The sequence below is a fragment of the Macrotis lagotis genome, chromosome 1 (assembly GCF_037893015.1).
Source record: "Macrotis lagotis isolate mMagLag1 chromosome 1, bilby.v1.9.chrom.fasta, whole genome shotgun sequence".
Lineage (NCBI taxonomy): Eukaryota > Metazoa > Chordata > Mammalia > Peramelemorphia > Peramelidae > Macrotis > Macrotis lagotis.
Window position 1 is genome coordinate 324,902,026 of NC_133658.1, and position 25,310 is coordinate 324,927,335.

Genomic DNA, 25,310 nt, shown 5'->3' on the forward strand with positions numbered 1-25,310 from the left:
CTGGCACTCCCTAGAAAACTATATCCCTGGTCTCCCTCTCAAGTGCTCCCTTGACTATGACCCCACATAATAGACCAGTAGGAGATTGTATACTACTGTTCCTTATTCCATTTCCAGACCTCTTCTCTCCTTATGATCACTCAGGGAATGCCCCTCCTTTGAGGGTCAATCCAATTAACTATATTTCCATATCCAGATCTTAGTGCTCTTTTCTAACAGTCATTTTCTCCCTTCTCAAGGATTTCAGTACCTGATTCATACATAGTCTTTTTTAGTCTGACCCAATCTCTGTCATATTTGGCGGACTTTGATATACAGTTTTCAGTGTTCTCACTTCCCCTCGTCTCTGTTTTCCCAGTATATTACTGGTATTCTAGCTTCACTTTCATCCCTTTGAAATTTTGACAAGAATTTATTTTGTTCTCTGGTCTCATATCCCATGCTCCCTTGTCCTGCTTGTTCATGTCTTTTCAAGCCTCAAGCCTCTCTTACTCCTATTCCTATCCGGATGCCATTTTCTCTTTTATGTGTTATAGAAAGGTGCTGGAAGTCATACAACTTTGTTGAATGGGATCACAATAGATTTGTTATCCAATCTCAAATGTGCTCCCAGAGCTACACAGACATCACTTTTAGCATTTCCTGACTCTCTAGCACACTATCCACATTTGTTTCAAACCGCCCCTTCTCTTCTCAAGTCACAGAGGACTCCCCCTCTTTTTCTTCTTTCAAAATTGACTCCTTAAATCTCCTCAATATCATTCCCTATTCTCTCTTCCTTTGCCCCAGACTAGGAAGATGAGGTGGTTCTTCATGCTAAGGTCAACTCCCTCACCACTACCATTCTGTCTGTGCCCTGTCTTCCAGGAACTTGCTCCTTTGATAATCCTGCCTTGCCTCCCTCACCAATTTTTTCCCTGCACAATTTCCATTTCACTTTCACTTCTTCACTATGCATTTCCCTCCTGTCTACAAATTACCCCAGGTATCTTCAATCTTAAAAAAAAAAAACTTCATTTGATCTTCCCATCTCTTCAAGCTATCTTCCTCTAACTCTACTCCTTTTCGTAGTCATTATCTTCACTTCATCATCTTCCACTTATTACTTATCTTTTTTGCAGTCTAGCTTTTGAGTCTACCATTCAATTGATGCTATTCTCACCAAGTTAAGCTTAAATGCTAAAGTCAAAGATCTTTTCTCAATTCTCATCCTTCTTAGTCTCTCTATAGTATTTTACATTGTAGACTATCCTCTCTTTCCTAGCTTTTCATGAAGCTAATGTTTCACGAATCTTTTCCTACCTATTGGACTTGATTCCTTTTGGTTTTCTTTGCTAAATCACGACCAGTCCTCTTTCTTCCTTCAGGGATATTCTGTGTATGTTGAATGGAATTAATTGTATAGGGCATAGGATCAGAGATTTATAGTTAGAAGAGACTAAATAGACCATCTAGGCAAATCTTATAATTTTATAGATGGGGAAATTGAGGTCCGGGAAGGTTAACAACTTCCAAAAACCCTGTCAAATACCTATGGTGAGTATTTGAGACCTTGTTTTAGGCTTTGTCAAATATTAATCAACAAAAGATCCCTGAGCAAAATTATCCTTAAAGTGATTTGCCTCAAGGAATATAATATGATTTTACCATCTGTAAGTGGAACTTGATCTTACCTGGCATGAAGGGTCTTGGCATAAAGACGGTATAAAGGAGACATTGATTTTGATTGAGGATATACAGACTTTGGAGTCACAGACAACATGTAGGAAGGTACAGATTTTAGGTGAGGGGAGAGAGACTTTAAGTGGGAAGTAAAGAGTCTAGGTTTAGATGACACAGTCATATTGGAGGAAAAAATCTGGATTGGGCTGACTCAGATGGAGTAAAGTTAAAATGGATAATGATTGGAGAATCATTGTCTCTGAATATAGGGCACAGGCTTTGAGTGGGGGAATACAAAGTCCAGGTGGAGTGGGTGAGAAACAAGTCCAGAAAGGTGGTGGATTCAAATAAATTGACAACTAATTCTTTGTCCTAATGACTGTTTTAAGTATACAAAAAGATATACTGAAAGGTTTTTTTAATGTTTCATGCATTTAATACTCAAATAAGAAGAATAATAGAGGTAAATAAGACTAGATTATGTTATATTTACTCACTGTAAACAAATTTATCCTTACAGAGTGAAAGCAGCTATGTGACCACACTTGCTAATCTTGAAACATATGCAGAATCAAAACTCATTCTACCTATTCTAACTCTTCTTTCTTTTACTTCCATGGCTTCTAAAATGGGTGATAAGATAACCCTTGAAATCTTTATTTCTACATTGGCTTATTGTGTCCCAGATTCCTATTGGTTTCACCATTCAGGGAACACCAGTGTACTCCTAATATCTTGGGGGAATTTGGGTTGTAACAAGGTGGACAGCTTGTCACCCCCGTTGTTTGGCATTTTTTTTCTTTATGTTAAATGTTTGTTTACCGAAGTAACCAAAAAATGCAGTATTTCATGAAAGGTATAATGATTTTTAAGAAATGAATAAATAAATTTTAGAAGCATAGTTCTGTCAATTTTTTTCACCTATGGACAGAACAAACATTACCACAGGTTCTTAAAAAACGCTATTGTGCAGATAAACCTTAAAAAAGAGTAAGGAATGTAAATTTGTGATTTTCATATTGGGCAGCTGCTTAGGCACCCACCTTAGAAAGAACTCTGATTACAAGTGCCATTTTAACAACCAGTTCACTGAATTAGGTATTGGTTGTGATCCCACCACTGGTACTCAGACTATCACTTGGACTACAGATTCAAGTGTGGGCAAACAGATGCTAATTGGGGTATTCACAGATTTGTGGTGGTGATAAGTGTTGGGAGACAGCCTCTAGGACAGGGTATTTGACTCTAGAAAGAGGGCACACAGTCTCTGAGCAGAAGACAATAGCTCTTGATGGAGGTGGGGAGGGCAAGTTCTGTCTGGGGAAATACTTCCTTGATGTGGTAGGGAAACAGAGGGTGGGCTGAGAGAACTTGGCTGTTAAGGATACAGAGGCTTAAGGTGAGAATAGTGGAACAGATAATGGGTGAGCAAAGTCTGTCTTTAGATGGAGAGAGAGAGATAGGCATGGGATAGGAACATGAAGACTCAACATGTAGGGGTGAAGGAGAAATGGCCTTGCAGTGAAAGGATTGAGATGCTGTCTGATGGTGAAGAAACAAGTCTGATGGGGGCAACAGATTTGAGGTAGGAGATCAGATGCTGGGGGTTAGAACACAGCCTCTGATGATAGACATAGACCTAAAGGAAGGACCAGATGCTCAGTTGGACACAGAGATTCGGCATGAAAGACTAAGGCTCTGAGTGAGGAGACACAGATTCTGAGTAGGGGCAACAAAGAATCTAGGTATAAAGGGTCATAGAACTTGAGAGGCAGGGATACAGATGAGTAGGCACTAGATTTAGGTCAGAGAGACAGATTCAGGGAGGGGACACAATCTGGGCTGAAGGAATCTAATATCAAAAGTGGAATGTAAAGTCTCTGAGTAGAGAACATATGTTAAAGACAGGGACAAGAGTGGAGGGAAAAAAGATTTCTTGCAGGGAGAGAACAGGGACTGGGAGAGGAAACGGGCTTGATGAGATGGGGGAAATAGATTCAAGTTGGGGGGAAACATGCTGGGTGGGGGAGATACAGACTTGAAGTGAGGATTTACAATCGGGCCCTAGTCATCTGCAAGTCTAAGGGGTTGGTTATAAACTTAGAAGATTTCCCAGGACTCCTAGGAGAGGGAGTTTTCCACTCAGTTTCAAAAAACTCTGCACACCTGAATTCTTTTCTGAAGGCTTGCCTTTAGTCAAACTCAATGTAACAAAGACTTAAAATCACAAGGAGCTAGGAAAACACACACATATATATGTACATATACACATGTATATACACACACACACACACACACACATATATATATATATATATATATATAAGCAAAGTATATATAACTAGATAAGTCACAGTGAGATTAGTCCCATCCAACCTGCCCTCAAGGAGCTTCTACTCTAAGTATTTAAGACAAGCTGAAAAGAGATGGGTAGAGTCTTTGTAGAAGGGAGTGAAGAAGGCATCCACAGTGGTCTTGGAGATGGAGGGAACTGGAAAGGAGGAGAGGGGGACTTAGGGCCTGGAACACTCTGGGAAGACATTCCCTCCCTCTCTCTCAGCTCCTTTGCATTTTCATTAATTGCTCTTCACACATTTCTGCCATAGTCTAAGCAATTCTCAGAACAGTAGCAGCCCTGCACTGACAGGCCAATCAATTAAATATCAATTAATCCGTTAATGAGTCCGAAGGACTCCAATGGGGCCTGGGCTCTAGGCTCTGGAACCCCCAGCATTTCAGCCTCATTTGTATCAGAAGGGGCTGGTTTTGGTAGATCTCTGTCTGCAGGGGGCACCCTTACCCCAGACTTCTTGCTTCCCCAAATTACTCCCTTCCACTCCCTACCAGGCTCTGGGCTAAGCTAAGTAAGGAGGATGTAAGATTCTTTCCAGCCTTCCTTTATCACCTCATAAACCCCACCCCCTGACGTCTTTGTTTTTTGTCTTTCTCTTTTCTTTCATTTTCCTCCTTTTATTCTGTTTGTGGAAGGAGTGCCCCTGGGTGCTTTAGTCGTGGCTCCTCCTAATCCTCCACACATATATTAATTCCCACAATTTATCTTCAAGGGAAATGATTACATCAACTTTTTGGAGGTAGGTTGCACAATTATTTGTATCTTTATTTTACAGATAAGGGAATTGAGGTTCAGCAAGGTCTTAGAATCATAGTTTTAGGATTAGAAGGTCCCTTAGTGCTCATTTGGTCCAATCTCCTCATTTTACAAAAAAGAAACTGAGACAGAAGAGGTTAAGTGATTTGTCCAAGGTCACACAATGGTTAATACTAGAAACAAGAAGTGAGCTGAGGTCCTCATTGTTTTCTCTCCTATAGGACACTGACTTTACCTGGGCAACTTTATTTGACCAGGTTCATACAGACAGCAAATTTCAAAATAAAGATTTTTAAATCTAAGCTTCTTAACTGTTATATTGAGATTATCCTCATTTTACATAACCTCTACAGGGGTTATGTGATTTATCAACTAAGATGATCTGTGAGGGTCTGTGAGGTGATTGGGTATCTGAGGGAGGCTTCCTGAGGGCAGGCCAAGAGTACTTAGGATAATTTAAAGTTGTATCTTTCTATTCCTTTCCACAAAATTCCATGGAGCCTACAGTAGCATGTCCTTTTTCATATAGGGCAGGGGATGAGGGGAATGGTGACAAAGGAATGGGAGTGATAATGGGGAGAAGGAAGTGCAATTATATTGAAATTATTGATCCCAAGTCTCTCACTGTTCTAATCCATCTTCTACCTGACTGCCAGATGGAGTTTTCCAAAGTGCTCTTCTAATTTGGTTACTCCCCTACTAATTAAATTTCTTTTTTTTTTTAAATTTGTAGCCATTTACTGATTTCTGAGTTGTTAATACTCCCATTGAAAGTTTAACAACCAGCTCCTTTGAGACAGTTTGATCTGGCTCCAGCACAACCTGAGGCTCAGACCATTTTTTTCCTACATCCATTCCTCATTCTCTGGACTTTTCCATCTGTAGCCTTTCTCCTCACTGGCACTATCACCACTCCTTCAAACCCCTCCCCCTTTTAAAGAAAGATCTTATTTATTTTGAGTTTTACAATTTTTCCCTTAATCTTGCTTCCCTCCCCCCACCCCTCACAGAAGGCAGTCTGTTAGTCTTTACATTGTTTCCATAGTATGCATTGATCTAAGTTGAATGTGATGAGAGAGAAATCATATCCTTAAGGAAGAAAAATAAAGTATAAGAGATAACAAAATTACATAATAAGATAATCGGTTTTTTTCTAACTTTAAGGTAATAGTCTTTGGTCTTTGTTCAAACTCCACAATTCTTTCTCTTATTCATTTAATTTCAATGACTCCCTATTACCTTTAGAATCAAATATAAATTTCTCTATTTTGGTATTTAAAACCTTTCACAAATAAAGGGTGGTAGCACACACCTCTCTAGTCTCTGCTTCCGGAAAAGCTGAGCCTGATGGATCACTTGAGGCTGCATTTAACACTTAAGTATGGTGTCTTCAATATCTTGAACCAAGATGGTAAACTTCTGGGAGAAGAAGGCCACCAAGGGGAGATTAAAGCCCAGGTCATAAAAAGGACTAGCTTGGAGTTTCTGTGTTATGAATGGTTACTGCACTTCCTGCCTGGGCAAGAGAGAGAGAGAGAGAGAGAGAGAGAGAGAGAGAAAGAGAGAGAGAGATATCAAGTGACTAAAACAAACACACAAAATAATATGAAATCCTTTACAACTTAGTACTATGGTACCTTTACAAACGCTACAAATTAATCCCTTCCACACATACCATACGATCCAGTTCATCTGACTTCCTTACTCTCCTTCTTCTTGGTCCTTCTTCTTCCCTCTTTTGGTATTTGCACGGACTATCCCCCCATATCTGAAATAATTATTCCTCACCTTTACCTGTTTGAACCCTGACAGAAGTCAGGGCTGAGTTTCACCTTCTACATGAAGCCTTTCCTGACCCTTCCCTAATTCCTGGTGCCTCTCCTCCCCTCCCTTAATTAACTTGAATTTATTTTGTTTTTACACTGATACTTGATGTCTCCCTTCACTAGATTACAAATTTCTTGAGGACAGGGACTGTTTCACTTCTACTTTGGTATACATAGTACAGAATATACACAGTAGGTGTTTAATAAATGTTTGTTGATTGATTGAAGAGTAAAAAGAGCGATTTACCTGGGAGTCAGTATATGACCTTGAGAAAGATGAGATTTCTCTGAACTCTCAACTCCCTCACCATTAAAAATGAAAGGGATCGCTGGATCATAGATTAGAGTTATAAAGGACCAAAGAATCCATTCAGTCAGAGGATTTCATTTTAAGGATAAAGAAACTGAGTATCAGTGGTAGAATTTGAAAGTAGGTCCTCCCTTCTCCAAGTCTAATGCTTTCAGTACTACTAAAATCTCTAAGGTGGCTTTGAAATTCTATATTCTGACATCCTGGGTTCTATGGTCCATTGGAATCTCTATGTTCCAACAGTTTGGTCTTGCCCAAGAAGCAAGAGAGTTGTGTGGTACCAGAAAGTGGGCTGGGGGAGCTGGTGTCAGAGAGCAGGAATTCAAACAGCTCCAACCAGGAGAGGACTGGAGCCAGCTCCTAGAGGAGAAGCAATTGTGAATTTTCAGTTTGAGCACTTAGACCTTTTAAATCTAACATTACAAATCAGGATTGATTTATTTATTGTCTAGTTGTCAGATTTGCCAGTAAAACTCTTTGTTGATTGAACCAGATTAAAGTGTAATTGGAAAATGTTTAACAAAATAAATAAAAATACAGTACAATATAGATAATGTCAAATTGTAGTTTTCCAAGTCAATATGTGGTTTAGACTTAAATAAAAGCTCCTTGTTAGTAGAGTGGTCAGTGTTCCTACCTGCTGTACAGGCAAGACTGTGGTTCACTTCCCTGAGGGAAGACTGGAATGGCTTAGAGTAATTTACAGTGGGTAGAGCCTGGCCTGGAGTCAAGAAGATGAATTTAAATCCAATCTCAGACACTTACTAGCTTGATCAAGTCATTTAACTCTATTTGCTTCAGTTTCCTTACCTGTAAAGTAAGTTGGAGAAAGAAATGGCAAACATTCCAGTATCTTTGCCAAGAAAACTTTAAAATGGGGTCATGAAGAATTGTATGTGACTGAACAAGCAATAACAAATGGAGATCATATCAATAATGTAGATTAAACTTAGAAGTATGTCTGCACATTATTTTTAGAGTCAGATGTTAAATATTTACCAACACCCTGCTGACTGCAAACTCTAGGAGTGTCATGATCAAGTGAACCCACAAACTGAGAGTGCTGAGGATTGACTAGGGCATCATGTCCCTCCTTTAGAGAGACCATTGGGAAAAGCCACTAACTTGGATTTTTAGGGGAAAGGAGATTAATCATTTAGAGCTAAGCACCTTTTACTGTCATAAGCTTCTTCCTGAAGATTTGAAGACTTTCAATGAATAAGTTACACTGGGAGAATTTCTTGCTATATAAAAGACCTACACTTTGCCCACACTAAGCCTGGGTCTCTCCTCTCCTGTTATCTTTCTCTTTCATGGGTCATAATTATTTGTTCACTTGTCTCCCTCCCCCCCCAATTAGAATATAAATTCCTTGAAGGCAGGGTTTGTGTTGTGTCTGTCTTTATGTGCTGAATCATGTGCATAGGTTCTTGCACAGAATAGGTACTTAATAAAGATTTATTGAATTGAATTATTTTATATTTTATTATTTCTGTATTGCAATGGGAGGAGGGAAATAGTAAGAGAAGACTTAAGAGTGGCAGAATCATAATGTTTATTCAAGGGCTGTTTTTGTAGAAGATGGTTAAGATTTTTCAAATAGAAGTTGCAATGAAAGAGTTCAGTGTAAGAGCAGCTATTTGATACAAAGGACAGAATGTTGGAATTTCAGCTTGGACAACATGAGTTTGAATCCCACTTAAAACACTTACTAGCTGTATGACTCTGGGCAAAATACCTAACCTCTGTTTGCTTCAATTTTCTCATCTATAAAATGGAGGTGTGCTTTCAAGGGTCGTTTTGAGTTGTAATGGATGGCCCCCATTGTGGGGCCAACTTTGTGATGATGAATTACTCTACATTTAACTTGACTGACCTTTAGAGTACAGATGCTGTTCACCACCAGGATTGTACCCAACATCTTTCTACCCTGGCAGAATCTGTCCAAAACTGCATTTCATAGGTGACACCCCGAGTCACCTGAATGACACAATGGTATACCAGAGAAGGGTTTTAGTGGAGTGTGTAGATACTACCACTAATAAAAATATTTGTCCTTCATTCTCAAAGAAGATCATGACATATCGGGGAAGTGATGCCATGACAAGCACATGAGTAGATTTGAGTGAGGGGGTGCTGTGCTAAGTCCCCAGCCTCACTTTCTTTTCTGGAGCCATCTGGTCCAGTGGCCAGATATGAATCAGGATGTCTGAAGATGGCTCTGGATGTGAGGCAATCAGCTTTAAGTGATTTGCCCAAGGTTACACAGTTAGTAAATGTCGAGGTGGATTTGAACTCCTGTCCTGACACCAAGACAGTGTTCTCTCTATTTTGCCAGTGTAGAGATAGACTGATTATACAATGATGGAAGTAGGGATAGTTTCCTGATTTTATTATAACTCCAAAAGGAGAGTTTTGAACTCATTAATTGTGGTTTATGTAGCCATATTTTGATGATAAGAGCTATTTGGCTTAATTAGATAAAAATATGCTGTATTTGAGGAAAAGTGTATCCAGTTCAAGAGACATTGACTAAGTACATACTTTATGCAAAGGACTGTGTTCATTTAAAATATATAAAAGACAAAGCTTCCTGAGAGGTTCCAGGAATGCAGTCTCCTAAGCATAGTTGACATCATGTAGTTCATGGGAGGCAGACTAATATTGTGAATAGTCCGCCTTGGAGTCAAGAGGATCTAGGTTCATATGTTACCACAGGCAAGTCCCTTAAGCTCTACATCCTAGGCAACTCTCAAAGGACTAAATTACAGGTGAGTTGCTGTTCTTCATTGGTGAAGGGAATTTTATAAGGGTTGTTGCCTACAGTGTTGAAATCACAGGTTTGAGCTAGAAAAATGCATCTCACACAGAGTATTTTATGTACAAATCCTTATATGATTCTCACAGCAACCTTGTGAGGTAATTAGTACCAGATTTTATTATTCCCATTTTGAAAAGAAGGAAATTACATCTCAGAAAGGGATCATGGCATAGGGGAAAGAATATTGGACTTGGAGGCTGGAAGATGGGTTAAATTTCAATCTACCAGCTCTATTAGCAACGGAAAATTCACCCAATCTCTTTTATATATAGTTTTATCATTTGGAAAATTCAGATAATAAGACCCACTTCCAAGATTGCCTTGGTAAGTACTTTGTAGTTTTTAAAGCACTAGATCTGCATGTCAGTTATTACTGTGAACTGACTTGTTCAGCATTGAACATTGTTCAGTTGTTTCCAAGAGAATCATTGCTTCACCACATCAGATTGCATCTTGCTTTAAAAAATTCAGCAAAAACAACACTGGGATTCCCTCCCCTCAACAACACCTGATTGAGCAAGAGCTTCTTGTCATAATTTTAGGGGCCATGGAATTTGAGACTCCAAAAGAAAGTACTTGACTCTACTATTCTTGGAAACATATGAAGAAATGTCTACATCATGAATTGGAATAGAAATGCATGAAGAAAGGTCAAGCAGACCATCCTGAAAATTTTAAGAATGAAATCATTTCTAACCAGGAAATTCAGGGAAGACTTCATAGAGAAGGAGGAGGAGGTATCAGAGATGGGCCTTGAAGAACAGAATTTCAACAGGTGAAGATGAGGAGGAAGGAATTTTAGTCATAGTGTGAAGCTGGAAGAAGGCAGGACAAGTTTGGAGAATTCAGTTTGTCAGAGATCTTGTGTGTGAGAGGTTCAGAGTAAAATAAGACTGAATTGGTTGTTTAGAGACAGATAGTGGAATAAAAAAAATTTGTATTTTGTTTAGTTTTTACCAATCATTTTTTTTGCAATGTTTGGTGTTTTACAATTTTTCTTCCTCCCTTCCCTCCCCCCTGACCCTGATGGAAAGCAATCCAATATAGGCTCTACATTTTGTAACCAAGCTAAACATGGATTGAAATTGAATATGTTGTGAGAGAAGAATTAGATCCAAAAAGAAGAAAGAAAACATTAGAGATAAAATTATATATAATACATAATTCATAAGCCAACTTTAAAAAATTGAAGATAATAAGCTATGATCTTCACTTAAATACTACAATTCCTTCTCTGGATATGGATGGTATTTTCCATCACAAGTCCTTTAAAATTTTAAGGTGGTCTTTGACCATCAACCCATGTTGTTGTTAATATATAATGCTCTTCTGGTTCTGCTGATTTGACTCAACATCAATTCATGCAAGTCTTTCCAGGCTTTTCTGAAATCTTGTGCCTCATGATTTCTTATAGAACAATAGTGTTCCATCACATCCATTGTATTTTGTGGCATAGGAAAAAAAGGTGATATTGAAGTTCTTTGATCAGGGGCATGACAAGATCAGACTTGTAATTTGAGAAAAGTCTTTTCATTTATTTATTTATTTTAGGTTTTTGCAAGGCAAATGGGGTTAAGTGACTTACCAAAGGCCACACAGCTAGGTAATTATTAAGTGTCTGAAGTCTGATTTGAAGTCAGGTACTTCTGACTTCAGGGCTGGTGCTCTATCCACTTCGCCACTTAGCTGCCCTGAGAAAATTATTTTGTCAACTGATGAAGGTTGGATTGGAAAGGAGAGAAAGAATCAGGGAAGTCAATTAGGAGGTTACAACAACAGTTCAGGAGAGAGGGAATGAGGTTCTAAACTAAGTAGTAGCAGTGTAAAGGAAGAGAAGATGACAGATGTCATTGCTGCTTGTCCTTTGTACTGAAGGAGACCAAACACATCAAGGGTAATCAAAGGGCCTCAAATCCATCTGTGAGTCAGGGGGATGTCTACCCCAAGTTTGTGAACACATCTCCAAGCAGAATGAGCAGATGAGAGCAATTTGTTCCAGTGGACACATGTCAGAATTATTGTGATAGTAGAATCTACAGGCTCTGAGAATTGCTTAGAGTTAGTGGATACAAAAAAAAACAAGACATGGTCCTTGTCCTTAGGGAATTACCATTGCTATGGAGAAAACACAAAGCCATCCACCCAATGGGATGTAGGAAAGTAAAAAAGCACAAGGGTGTCATCTATTACAGTAAAATACCTTGAGGCATCTACTCCTATTCAAACTCCTGGGTAGGAGTAGCTATGATAATAATTTACATTTCAAGAACACTTTAAGTACTCTCTTCAAAGCCTCTCTAAGAAGTAGGATTATTATCCCCATTTAATACATAAGGAAATTTAGAGATTAAGTGATGTGCTCAGATAGGATTTGAAACTATCTTCTAATTTCAAAGTTAGCATCTTTTCCTTTATATCATTCTAATCTCTTAAAAAGATATTCCAAAGCAACAAATAATCCAAATGTCATACTTAGTTAACTTTGGGTACACTAGATAGTTTTCATATGACTGAAGCACTTTCCTAAAGATGTCTGGTTCAAGCAGATTTTACTTGGAAGATGAAAAAGGAAGAATTCCAAGGTGGGAATGCCCAGGATTACCAACTGTCAATGACTAATTCCTCTACTTGCTGATGATTAGGAGTTAGCTATAATTACAGAATCATAAAAAGATGCTAATGGGAATCTAGAATATTGTATGGATTATTGAACCAAAAGGGACAGGCTTGGTGAATGTAAGAAAAAATTCTTTTCATTCTAAACAATTCTTGATCTCTTTTGAGGAAGGAAAACAAAGGTGTCCATTTCCTCAGTGAACATGTTGCCAATACCTGGGAGCAATTGTTCATAGAATTATTGGCTCTTCTCTCAGGATGTATTTATATCAACATCTTTCTCTCTTCCCTTTCACAATTAACCTTTCAGGAAAAAAAAGAAAAACTGTCTTCACTCATTGCCTATACTTTCTCTTCTCTCATTGACTTCTCAAGTTCTTACAATTTGGCTTTTACTTCATTGTTCAACTGAAACTTTTTTGTCCAATGTCACCAGTGAGCTTCACAGCATGTCTCCAACCTCCTCACCATTCATGTGACCAACATTCTAGGGAAACCCTCCTCACTCTTCACAATTTCCAGAGTCCTCTAAGTGATCTCCCTTCCTCAAGGGTCTCTCTTCCACACAGCTGTCAAAGTGATAGTCTTAAAGTAGAGATGGATTTAATCCTATCTTTCCTTTTCTCAATAAATTCAAATAGCTCTCTCTTGTCTTTAGAGTCAAATTGAACCTTCTTTATTTGGCATTTAAAGCTCTTTACAACCTGGTTCCCACCTACCTTTCCAACCTTATTATATATCACTCCTCTTCATGTTCTCTATAGTATAATCAAATCAGCTTTCTTTCTATTCTTCCCACATGATAGTCTATCCAGTTTCTGTGCTTCTGCACAAATTTTCTCCTCATGCTTGGAATATATTCCCTTCTCACTTTTGTGTCTTAATATCTTCCTTCAAAAGTCAGATGAAAATGCTTCTTCCTGTATGAGTTCTCTGCTGTATCTTCTCTCTCCCCTGCCCGCAATCCCCAACTACTCCATAGAGGCTCCCTTTTTGCCTGGGATGCACTATCTACTAAAGTGCATAGTCTACTCCAAACCTCAGTCAAAGACCACCTAATTCATAAGAACTTTCCTGACCCGCCCTATGTCAGCTGCTACTGTCTCTCTCCTAAAATTCTTTTGTAATTCTTTTGTTTTTGTAAGTGCAATTGTTTCCCTAGAGAAAATTTAAGTTCCTTGTATCAAGGACTGTTTTTTTTATCTTTCTATTTTTTGTCCTTATCACAATGCCTGGAATAGAGTAAGCACTTAATACATGTTTGTTAATTGATTTATGCATGCAAATTCTTTTTGACTGTTCTGACCAGAAAAAATTAATCCCCATTTTAGGTAAGCTGCTTAAAATTGTATTTTAGATTTAAAATTTTATTGTTCATTCATGTCCAATTCTTTGTGACTGACCTTTTTGTAGCCTCATTTTGGAGTTTTCTGGGTAAAGATACTGGAATGGTTTGCCATTTCCTTCTCCAGTTTATTTTACAGATGAGGAAACTGAGGCAATCAGAGTTAAGTGTGTGAGAGGTTTATAGTAAAATAAGACTGAATTGGTTGTTTAGAGACAGATAGTAGAAGAAAAAAGAAATTTGTATTTTGTTTAGTTTTTACTAAACTTCCCTTTTTGTCCAAGGTCATATAACTAGGCTGTATTTGAACTCAAGTCTTCTGACTCCAGGCCCAGGGCTCTATCCACTGCACCATCTAGCTCCCTATTGAATTTAGAATATACATATATACTATACGAAGTTAAAACCTGATATAAGTGAGAAATTAAAAGAGACTTTCAAGTCCTTCAATGAGTTCAAGTGACCAAGTCAGTATGAACTAAGTCCCATAGTAGTGAAAGAATTAGTGAGGTGATTGCTGAACAGCAATCAGTTTTCTCTGAAATTTGAGAGAAATTTGGAAAGATGTTTATAGTAAAGGAAGAGGGAAATATTTTCTCGATTTTCAAAAAGAATAGAAAACAACAGCATTTATTTAATTCTGTAAGTTTACAAAGGACTTGACATATATTATTTCATTCAATCTTCACAACAACCCTGTAAAGTGGGTACTGTTATTGATTCTATTTTACAGATAGGGAAACTGAGACTTAGAGATTCAAGTGACTTGCTCAAGGTCACATAGATAGTGTCTGAACCAGAATTTGATCTCATGTCTTCTTGACTCCAGATCTAATACTCTAGATACTACATTGTCAAGCTCCCAAAAGGGAAAAATAGAGAGTGTAGACAATAGGCCATTGAACTTGGTAATATTCTAGCACATATCACTGAAGAAATGACAAGATCATTTTAAAAGAAAAGTAGCAATCACTAAAAACCAAAATGGATTCATCCAGAAAAGTTCAAGCCATAATATCACTGTGGACAAAACAGAGAGACCTCAAACATTCATCAAGCAGCTACCATATGAGCAAGCATTAAGGTATTGGTATACAAAGAAAAGAAAGAAACAATTCCTGCCATTAATTAGGTGGTTTGGAGTTGGTTTAATGAACAGTCTTGTTGTTACAGATGAAGCAACCTTAACTTTTGGAACTAGGTCTGTAATGGAATGCCCAACATCTTTTTCAATGACTGGGATGAAGGGATAAATAAATGGAATAACAATTTGACAAGTGACAGGAATGTAAGAGGGGTGGCCCACAAGTGTGATGATAGGGAAAAAATTACAAAACAGATCTCAACAGATTAGAATGACAGATTGGTCCTAATAAGATGAAATTTGATAGAAAAATAAATGCAAAATCATATACTTGAATTCAAAACATCAATTTCTCAAGTAGAGAGTGAAGAACCTAGACATCAGTTTATTTGAAAAGGATTTGATCTTTTAAGATACTGCACATTCAGTATGAATCAATAGTGTGACCTTGAAAACAAATAATAATAATAATAATAATAATAATAATAATGTGATTGAATTTAGACTTTGTGGAATGTTTAATCTGAGAAAAATTTGAGGGTAGAGGTGGGGCAGGTTCTCTAAGAATCTGAAGGATTTATACATAGGAGAGGGATATCAGACTTGTTTTCCTTGGCACCACAATGTAGAATTAAGAGCAAAGTCGGGCAGGTGTTGAGGGTAGGGGTGAGAAATTTCAGCAAGGCAGATTTAGCTTTAATTTATGGGAAAAAATTTTTCTAAGAATTAGAGTTATTTAAAAGTAGAATGGACTGTCTTAGGGAATAGTAGGGTCTTACTAGATTAAAAAAAATAATTTTCTAATTTTATTTTTTAAATTTTTATTTCTTTTATTTGTAATTTATGGAATGAAGCAACCATTCCCATAACATAATGTAATAAAAATATGATTGCACATGAAACTGCAAATCTATTGTGTAGAACTTACTGTTCTTTTAAAATATATAATAAATCTATTGTGTAAGTTTCTTTTTTTCCTTTTCCTCCCTCCTCTCCTCAAATCAAAAGGATTTACTAGAGAACTTTAATCAAAGATTGGATGATTATTTTTCATGAATATTATGGTGGGGATTCTTGTTCAGGTCTAGTCTTTTGACTCATTGCCCTCAGTTGGACTTTCTACCTCTGAGATTCCATGACTTTGGAACCAAGTGATTTTTAAGTTCTCTTTCAATTCTTTTTTTCCTTTAGATTTTTCAAGGCAACAGGGTTAAGTGGCTTGCCCAAGGCCACACAGCTAGGTAATTATTAAGTGTCTGAGGTTGGATTTAAACCCAGGTTCTCCTGACTCCATGGCTGGTGCTCTATCCACTGTGCCACCTAGCTGCCCCATTCTCTTTCAATTCTAACATCATAGTTCTATGTTTTAATATTTTAAGGTCCCTTCGAACCATTCTGTGCTCTTATACTCTATAACCTAAAGATCTATTTAATCATGGATTGGGTAGGTAATCCCTGAGGTCTCTTCTAAGTGTCACATTTTAAGCTTTTAGATCACTTCCCTACTAGGATTCTTTAATATCTTAAGTTCAGTGTGCTAGCATTCTGTATTCTAAAACCCCTTCTTCCTCTAAATGGTAGGATTGGAGAGTTAATTTTTTTCTTTTTTTAAAAAAATAATAGATTTTTATTGATTTTTTTTGTTTTTCCATTGCCTGCATTTCTCTCTTTATTTCTTCCTATCTCCTTACAGAGAGCTATCTCTTAAAATGAATATTTTTAATCAAGGAAAAGAGAAAATTCAGCAAGACCAATCCATATCTATCTATATACATCCATGTGTGTATTTTTATATGTATGTGTGTGTGTGTATATATATATATATATATATATATATATATATATAGATAATATATAATATGCATTTATATGCAATGTCCAACACTAGTGGAACCTCTTATCTCTTCAAAACCAGAGGAGGCATTTTAGTTAAATTGTTTTTCAAAAATCAATGAAAACTTTCTTACTAAAATTTTTTTCTTCTTTTAGAGACATACACAATTTTCCCTTTCTTTTATATTAAAAAGACACACATACACAACATACACACAAACACACACACCCCATTCATCTTTTGTTTGAAGCAAACTTCTTAAGGGTTGTCCAAACATGATTGGCTGGAACCCTTCTAAGAGAATGGTTTTCAAAGCACTGGGGTATAGTGCAAAGCCCACAGAAGACAATGCAGAAGATCTACGTTCCTAACTCTGGCAGTATTACTTGCTAGCTGTGTGACCTTGGATAAGTCACTTTTTCTGGCTAGGTCTCAGTTTACCCGGAGACTGTTAGAGATCTTCCAAGTTCCCCCCGGCATTCAGAATCGATAATGCTATTAGGATTAGAAGCAGGGGAGCCAGATACAGGGGCCTAGACCTGACTCCCACCCACACCTTCCGGACCTTCTGATTCCCCCCCCCCCCCACTCTCAAGCCAAGGCTGTTGTGTTTCTCCCCTCCACTGTATATGGATGAGGTGATCTTTTCGCTGCCCTTTGTCTAGGAAAAAAATTAATTCTCATTTGCATTACCTCGTCTAAATGTCACCCACCGATATTTTGTTAGACATTAGCGCGCTGGCAGAGAGGGCCACGGGATAATTGTGTTCTGCCTGGCGGGGGGATTTACATAATTTCAGACAGCAATTAAAGAATCCTGGGGAAATTTTTTTCTCTCTTCCACCCTCTCCTACAAAGAAAGTGTTCGTTTACATTAAGCGCCCAGCTCCTCGCTGTTCATTTGCATAAAATTAAAGGTTTTGTGCTCTGGAACAGCAGGCTAACATTTAAAATTCCGTTTTAAAAAGCTCACCTTACAATAATCAAATGTTAATATCATTTCACAGGCTATATGAGGTTGCCAAATGCCTTTCACTTCAAACTTTTATCCAATGCTAACTGTTTTTCCCCCCTCTCTCCTCTCTTTCTTTAATAGTTTCTCTGGCTTCTTTTCTCTCTTTTTCTAATTTCTTTTTTCTCTTTCTGTGTCAGTGCCTTCCTTCCTTCGTTCCTTCGTTCCTTCGTTCCTTCCTTCCTTCGTTCCTTCCTTCCTTCCTTCCTTCCTTCCTTCCTTCCTTCCTTCCTTCCTTCCTTCCTTCCCTCCCTCCCTTCCTCTTTTCCTTCCTCCCTCCTTTCCTCCCTCTTTCTCTTTTTTCCCTCTCCCTTCCTCTTTCCTTCTTTCCTTCTTCCCTTCCTTCCTTTCTTGTTCCCTTCCTTCTTCTCTCCCTCTTTTATTCCTTCCTCTCTCCTTTCCTTCATCCCTTCCTTCCTTCTTCCCTTCCTTCCTCTCTCCCTCTTCCTTCCTCTCTTCCTCCTTCCTTCCTTCCTTCCTTCCTTCCTTCCTTCCTTCCTTCCTTCCTTCCTTCCTTCCTTCCTCCCTCTCTCTCCCTCTTTTTTCCTTCCTTTCCCCCTCTTTCCTTCCTTCCTCCCTCTATCCTTTCTCTTTTTCTTTCCTTCTTTCTTTTCCATTTCCTTTCCTTCTTTCTTTTCAAGGAGGCAAAGTTACCTAAGAAAGGTCTTATTGTGTCAGAATCAGGATTCAAATTCAGACTAAGTTCAAAATCAACATTCTTGGCATAACAAGGGTACACCAAGAATTCTTTGCCGTTGTTAGTTTTACAGCTAATTTCAAAGCCCTGGTAAAGTTAGGAAGAGCATTGAGTCTAGAGTCTGAAGGTCTGGTTTCAAATCCTGATTGTTGCTTATAATCTATTTGTCCTTAGGTAAATTACTTCCCTTCCCTAAATGAAAGGAGTGGGATTTAATGATCTAACTTCCCCAGTCTATCTAGATCTTAGACACTTAAAAATTCAGACCTCAAATGGATGTATTATTTGCAAGAGTTGAATATGAACATGAAAATAGAACTTGCCTGGACCTACCAAAAGAGTGATAGTCGCCCTCTCCTGGATATATTAAGAATATTTGCCCATAGTCACATTAGGACAAGTTGAAAGACCTGGATCATTTTAATCTAGAGAAGAGAAGATGCAGGGGAGGATGTGAAGCAGTGTCTTCAAAAACCTGAAAGACTTCCATAAGGAGGAAGAACTAGCTTGTTTTGTTTGACATCACTGAGCAGAACTAAGAACAATGAATAGAAATTAAAGACAGATAAATTTCAGTGAGATATAAAGAAAAATTACTAATTATGAGAGTTGTACAAAAAATGGGATGGCCTATCCTGGGAGATAGTGAGTCTTCCACCTTTCAGATGGATGTTATATGTGCAATATAGGTGATATCACATGTCTTCTAATGGAAAATCTATAGAATCTCAAGTATCATTTAAGATATATTTTTATTTTCCCTCTATTTTCTTTTATTCTCTCATTTTCCAATTTAAAAATTTTATTTCTCCTGCTATCTTATTTTATTTCAATCTCTCTCTTTTCATACTTTTTTGCTCCCCCTCCATGTTCTTCCTTTCTCTCTTCTCCTCTCTCTCCCTCTCTGTCTCTGTCTCTGTGCCTGTATCTATCTGTCTCTTTCTCTCTTCTCTCCCTCCCTCTCTACTTCTGCTTCCCCATAGTTTTTTCAAAATAATAAACAGTTAGTGGGATTTCTTGTTAGGGTTCCACCACCATGAAGCTCTCTTCTTTCTTTGATCTCATATTTCTTTGATCTATATGAAAAAAAAATCCTTTCTTCAACTCGGTCAGTCCCTTGATTTGTTGCTCCATTTCTCTCTTCTCTTTTACTGCTAAACTTCTTGAAATGCTACATCTACTGGTTCCAAGTTTTCTCCACCCACTCTCTCCCCTTGCATTTTGGCTTCAAATTCCACACTCCCACCCTCTAACTCTACCAAAACTGCTTTTATAAAATCATTGACTCAGAAAGTCAGAACTGGAGGAGGACTCAGAAATAATCTAATGCACACAGTCCACCCACCTTTTGCAAACGAGGAAACTGAGGTTTAGGAAGACTAAGTGGGTTGCCTAAGGTTGTTTTATCAAGGAAGTGATTGTTCCTTCCTCCTTGTTCCTGATCTGGTGCTCTTTCCACTAGGTTCTGCCCTTAGGGTCATCTTTGAGTTCTTAAATGCCAAATCCAAAAATCTTTTCTCAGCCTCTGCAGCTTTTGATGCCATTTTCCATTTCCTCATCTGTCAGATTGAGATTGTAATCTGTGTACCACTCATCTCTCAGGTGATAGTGAGGCATATGCTTCATAAAACTTAAAGAAGTATAGTAATGGGAATTATTATTGACTTTCAATCTGTATTTAGCAAAGGTGGTCAAAGGAATGACTGATTACTGAACAGTGGCAATCTCCAGACACTGAGGATCAATCAGAAGTTCCCCATGTCCTAATTTGTTGACCTGGTCACTCCATGTGAAACTAAATAAGGTACTCAGAGTCCTCATTGAGGGAGATACAATTGGGGGGCATTGTATAATTTCAACAATTTCCCTGATTATCTCAGCTGTATATAAAATGGATATAGCCGTAACTGCATGAGGACTGTGGTGAAGCTCAAATGATATCATGAATATGAAGTCCTCTTTGAAGGTGGAGTTGCATTGAAATGATAGCTGTCATTATGCCTCCACTAAAGCTCTCTGGGGAAACTTCTCTATAACCCCAGGCTTTCTCCTTTAGTAACAACTGAATCCAAGCTCAGGCAGTTCCTGCCAACTTGGGGAATTACTGAGGACTGTATTTTTGCTATAGGAAGATCAACCCAAATAAATAGGGAGCCCCAGTTTTATTACCATCAGAGACCTCCAACTACCAGACAGATGACTACCACATAGAGATTTCATTAATCAGAGCAATTCATAAGAACATCTACTAAGACACAGGGGAGTGGGGCTACAAGTAGCACTCAGGGAGAGAGATCCTTGAAGTGTGATACTCATGGCCAGTCACATTCTGCCTGTCTTTAATAGTGGTTGGCATGTGCATGAACCCTGTTAGAATGGAAGCACCTTGAGGGCAGATAATGTTTGACTTTGTATCCTCAGATCCCAGTACAGTGGTGGGCACATAATAGGTGTACAAATGAATAAACAAAACATTTTTAAGGGATTTTCTATGCACAAAGCTCTATTTTAAGGGTTGGGGCTACAAATTGAAGACCATTCTTGCTCTCCAGGACCTTAGATTCTAAAGGAAGAGATGCCCACATGAAAGTTTTAAGCTGCATGTTAGGCAAAAGGTCCCTAGGTTGTAGCATCAGAGAAGATGGTGATACCTCTTCTTGAAGGTGATTTCCATTCATCGAGTCACATGAGTTTCTGAGGCTGAATAATTTAGCATTGCCAAGGACTTGGATGGCAAGAAATTTCTTTTCTGGGTCTTCAGTTGTACCTGCAGGAGTTATTACCAGGTTACTTCTCCCCAGGAATTGCTTCCTAGTTGTTTGATTGATCAGGATCACTTTCCACATTTTATTTTGATTGAATCTTACCTTATGAGGTCCTCCAAAAGTTATTACACTCAGTAGGAAATTGAAACTCACAGGAATCATATAACTTATTCATGGTTGTTGTTATTGTTCAGTTGTTTCCAATTGTGTCTTACATTTTGTGACTACTTCTCTAAATAACTTTACAGGTGAGGAAACTGAGGCAAACTATGTTAAGTGACTTGTCCAGGGGCACACACTAGTAAGGGTCTAAGATCAGATTTAAATTCAGGTCTTCCTGACTCAAGACCACTGTACCACCTAGTTGTCCTTTTCCATGTTTCCATACCTAATAATTGTCAGAAATGGAATTTGAACATAAATTGCTGACTGCACGCCCACCATGCCATCTATTATAACATGTCACTTCAGGCATGGCTTATTGTCTTTTCCTATATATGTATGTCTTGTTTCTCCAGATAGACTTTGAGGTCTTAGAAGACAGGAACACAACAAATCCATTTTTGTATCTCCCTCAGGACTCCCCCCAGGGTCTTGAACAGCAAGTATTTGAGGCTTAACAGGAAAGTCTTTAGTGATAAGTACAAATCTAGAATCTAGTCTAGGGCTTTTCCAATTGGACCGGAGTAGTAGAAATAGGACATTGCAGGGGAGTGGAAAGAACCTGAAATGTAGAGCCACGACATTTAGATTCACTAAAGCCACTAACCCTTATTGAGAGTATGATCAGGGAAAGGACAATATTGTAGACATTTCTAGTGTTCCTGCTGTGATGGAAAGAGCCTAGGCTTTGGGATCATAAGACTTGACTTTGAAATTAATTCTGCAACTTTGGACAAATCTTGGTCTCACTCTTCTGGATTTTTAGAGAATTTATGGAGGAAGATTTTTGTAGAAGTTGGAAGATGAGATCTCTAAGGTCTGTCCCAGTTCTAAATCCTCTGGCTGAGCCGCAAAGGGATCCAAAAGGGAAGGAGAAAAAGCCATTCTTTTCTTTTGACCTTTCTAGTTTATGGGCCAAGCTCCACTGGGATCTGGTCTTCCCCTTGTGAGGGGCAGGGCAGGCTGATTAGTAGAACCAGGCAGGGCCAGCTACAAACCAAGTTAATTGTCCCAGTCATGGGCCTAGCCCAGCCCAGGGCCCCTGAACTCCCTCTTTTAATCAGTCCCCTCAGACTTCTGCCCTTTGGTTTAGAACAAATAGGGACGTTATTATTTCCCTTAAACACTCATTTTAGCTGCATGGTTCTGGGGAGGAAGCCTGTGCTTGGAATGCACAGAGCTCTATTACATTTAGAGAAATAACACTTATTGAGAGGAAACAGGAGAGAGGAGTAGGAGGAGGAGGGATTTAAAGGAACAGAGAGGATCAGGATCCTGTGAAGTCATTAATATTAGCAATGGAGTAGAGCAGAAAGAGAGCCTGGATGGGGTTAGGAGATCTGATTTTCTATTCTTATTTCCTTACTCTGTGACCTTGAGCCACTGGTGGCACAGTGGACAGAGCATTGAGCCTGGAGACAGGAAGACCTGTTTTCAAAATCTAGGTTCAGATATTTCTTAGTTGTGTGGATATCTCCAGTTTAGAGATGAAGACTGAAGCAAACAGCGGCTAAATGAGTTTCAAAGGGCCACATAGCATCTACCCCCCCCCAGAGTTGTTGTGAAGGTCAAATGAGATCATCTTAAAAGTATTTAGCATATTGCCTGCTCAACATAGCTCTTTTATAATACAAACTATTATTATTTATTATTATTAAATTACTCTCCCTCTCTGGACCCATCTCCTCATCCATAAAATAAGTGGGGCTAGATGTCCTTTTGTTTCTAATAGAAAGACAACTGGATTTTGGAGTCAGTTGACCCAAATTTAATTCCTGACTTGGCCAGGACACTCAGTGGGTAGATAATCCTGGGTAATCCTTGCCCCTTTCCAGACCCAAATTTCTTCTTCTTTTTCTTTGCTTTTTTTAATTTTTTAATCTTATATTTTTTATTTTTAAATTTTTCTCCCAGCTATATATATATAAAAAGCAAGTTTTAACATTTACTTCTAAAACCATGAGTTCCAAATTTTCTTCCTTCCTCCCACCCTACTGTCCCCATTGAGAAACAAGTTACTTGGTAGTCATGAAATACATTACTACACCAGTCATGTTGAAAAGTAAACATACCCTCCCCAACAAAGAGAAACCTCAAGAAAGATAAAGTGAGGGAAAAAAGACATTATCAGCTCTGTCTTTGGGAAGGATAGCATTCTTAATCATAACTCCATCAGAGAAATTGCTTCACTATTTTTTCCCCCACAATTGTTATTGCTAGCTGTTTTCCCCTCCATTCTATTCCCCACCCCCATTTATTCTTTCTTCTCTCTCTCTCTCTCTCTCTCTCTCTCTCTCTCTCTCTCTCTCTCTCTCTCTCTCTCTCTCTCTCTCTTCATCCTGTCCTTCCACACAAGAGGGTTGCATCTGACTACATTCTCCCATGATCTTTCCTCTTTTCCATCACCCACACCCCTCATCCCCCTGCCCCTGTCACTTTTCTACCATCCTTTTTCCTCTCTTATTTTCCTCCAGGGTAAGACAGATTTCAATAATCAATTGAGTGTGTTTGTTATTCTCTCTCTGAACCAATTTCAATGAGAGTAAGAATCACTCAACCCCCTTCACCTTCCCCCTCTTCCATTCCACTGAAAAAGCTTTTTCTTGCTTCTTTTATGTAAAATAATTTACCTCATTCTACCTCTTCTTTCCCTTTCTCCCAGTACATTCCATTCTCCCCCATTAATTCCATCTTTTTAAAATAGTATGCCTTCAAATTCAACTCCCTCCTGTGCCTTGTCTATATAAGCTCCATTTAACTGCCCTAATAAATGAAAAGGTTCATATGAATTATCAAGATCATCTTCTCATGCAGGAATATAAACAGTTCAACATCATTAGGTCCCTCATGATTTACCCTTCCTGAGTCCTCCTGTACTTGAAGATCAAATTTTCTGTTTAACTCTGGTCATTTCATCAGGAATATTTGAAAGCCCCCTATTTCATTGATTATCCATCTTTTCCCCTGAAAGAGTGTGTTCAGGTAGTTGATTCTCAGTGTAATCCAAGCTCTTTTGCCTTTCAGAATTTCACATTCTGAGCCCTACCAGCCCTTAAAGTAGAAGCAGCTAAATATTGTATTATTCTAATTGTAACTCCACAATATTTGAATTGTTTCTTTCTGGCTGCTTGTACTATTTTCTCCTTGTCTTGGGAGTTCTGAAATTTGGCTATAATATTCCTGGCAGCTTTTATTTGTGTATTTCTTTCAGGAGGTGATTGGTAGATTCTTTCAATTTCTAATTTACCCTCTGCTTCTAGGAGGATATCAGGACAGATAACTTGGAGAATTTCTTGAAAAATGAAGTCTAGGCTCTTTAGTTCATTATGACTTTCAGATAGTCCAATAATTTAAAAATTATCTCTCCTGAATCTGTTTTCCAGGTGAGTTGTTTTTCTATTGAGATATTTTACATTTTCTTCAAGTTTCCCATCCTTTTGGTTTTGTTTTAATGTTTTTTGATTTCTCACAAAGACATCAGCTTCCTTTAGTTCCATTCTACATTTGAAGGAATTATTTTATTCAGAGAGCTTTTATATCTCCTTTTCCATCTGACCAATTCTGCTTTTTAAGGTATTCTTCTCCTCTATGGCTTTTTGTACTGCTTTTTCAATTTGACCCAAACTGTTTTTTAAAGATGTATTTTCTTCAGTATTTTTTGTAATTCCTTCACCAAGCTGCTGACTTGTTTTTCATGATTATCTCACATTACTCTCATTTCTTTTCATGAATTTGCATGTCATCCTTGTGCATGGGCCATGCTAATCTCTGTATTGTTAGAATTTTAGTATATGTGCTGCTGAAGTCAGCAGTCTCATTTCTCTTCCCAATTTTTATTTTACCTCCCTTATTTGATTTTCAAAACCTTTTTTGAGCTCTTCCATAGCCTGAGTCCAGTTCATATTTTTTCTTGGAGGTTTTGAATTCAGAAGCTTTGATTTTGTTATGTACTCAGTGTGTATTTTGATCCTTCATAGGTCTTAAGTAATTGTCTATGATCAGATTCTTTTTCTTCTATCCTTTTCTCATTTTCCTAGTCTATGACTTGATTTTAACTCTTTGTTAAG

The 25,310-nt window shown here is 38.1% G+C and overlaps 1 long non-coding RNA gene and 1 other non-coding gene across 17 annotated transcripts in view; one reads left to right on the top strand and one right to left on the bottom strand.

Annotated features, from left to right (window-relative positions):
- Positions 1-25,310, top strand: part of LOC141505604 (uncharacterized) — a 419,909-nt gene that overhangs the window by 114,133 nt on the left and 280,466 nt on the right. The gene's annotated exons all lie outside the window — the stretch shown is intronic.
- LOC141510562 (U6 spliceosomal RNA) lies at positions 24,952-25,054 on the bottom strand. Its single transcript, XR_012475028.1, has one exon. It is a non-coding gene; the product is annotated as a U6 spliceosomal RNA (small nuclear RNA).